Below are 1,202 nucleotides of genomic sequence, written 5' to 3' on the forward strand. Positions count from 1 at the left end.
GAGGGAGGGAAGGAAAGGAGGGAGGGAGGGAGGGAGGGAAGGAAAGAAGGGAGGAAGGAAGGAAGGAAGGAAGGAAAAAAAGCCACTAGGACTGAGCAATCTGGACCACAGTTAAGGTGCTGTGATTTTTTGTATCCTGACAACACCCTTAGAGCCTGCAAGATAAATATTATCTCCTATTATCTCCACTTCACAGAGGCCAGGAATAGTCATAGTTGCAACATACCTGGGTCTTTTAGATTCTTATTCAGCTGATGGTGATAACGTTAATCTGGTTCCAAGCAAAGGCACTGAAAGACAGCAAGAGGCCAGGCACAGTGGCTCACACCTGTAATTCCAGCACTTTGGAAGGCGAAGGCAGGTGGATCGCTTGAGCCCAGGAGTTTGAGACCAGCCTGAGCAACATGGCAAAACCCCATCCCTACCAAAAACACACACACACATACACACACATACACACACACACACACACACAAATTAGCCGGGCATAATGACTGTGCCTATAGTCCCAGCTACTCAGGAGGCTGAGGTGGGAGCGTTGCTTCAGCCCTGGGGGCAGAGATTGCAGTAAGCTGGCACCACTGCATTCCACCCTGGGTAACAAAGCCAGACCCTGTCTGGAAAAAAAAAAAAAAAAAGACAGCAAGAAAGAAATCCTTGAAATGGCAGGATGTGGTGGTTCACGTCCAGAATCCCAGCACTTTAGGAGGCCAAAGTAGACAGATCACTTGAGGTCAGGGGTTCAAGGCCAGCCTGGCCAATATGGCAAAACCCCATCTCTGTTAAAAGTACAAAAATTAGCTGGGTGTAGTGATGTGCGCTTGTAGTCCCAGCTACCCAGGAGGCTGAGGAAGGAGAATCACTTGAACCCAGGAGGCGGAGGCTGCAGTGAGCCAAGATCGTGCCACTGCACTCTAGCCTGGGCAACAGAGTGACTCTGTCTCAAGAAAAAAAAAGAAAGAAATGCCCCAAAGAGAGTCCAATGGCCCAGAAGGTCTGAGCCTAGTCTTCATCTCAGCATAGTACTGGAGAGACATGGGCAGGTGACAGGTCATGGCCAGAGTGGGGAGGGTATCCCTTACTAATGACGGGGCAGAGAAACAGTCCTGGGTTGAGTATCAGTCCCAAAAGTCTCTGTCCCCATCTCTACCTCTTCCTGTAGGATCCTAGGCAAGTTACTTAACCTGTTTTTTTTTTTTTTT

The 1,202-nt window shown here is 49.0% G+C and overlaps 1 protein-coding gene across 2 annotated transcripts in view; it reads right to left on the reverse strand.

Moving 5' to 3' along the window:
* FUK (fucokinase) overlaps nt 1–1,202 on the reverse strand; it is a 29,956-nt gene that overhangs the window by 26,186 nt on the left and 2,568 nt on the right. The window contains exon 2 of one of the 2 annotated variants that reach the window (XM_011962172.1): nt 227–290. The exons of the other annotated variant lie outside the window; for it this stretch is intronic. The gene's annotated coding sequence lies outside the window, so the exon portion shown is untranslated. The remainder of the gene's footprint in view (nt 1–226; nt 291–1,202) is intronic. 2 annotated transcript variants of the gene reach the window in all.

Source organism: Colobus angolensis, unplaced genomic scaffold (genome assembly GCF_000951035.1).
Source record: "Colobus angolensis palliatus isolate OR3802 unplaced genomic scaffold, Cang.pa_1.0 Scaffold116, whole genome shotgun sequence".
Taxonomy (NCBI): domain Eukaryota; kingdom Metazoa; phylum Chordata; class Mammalia; order Primates; family Cercopithecidae; genus Colobus; species Colobus angolensis.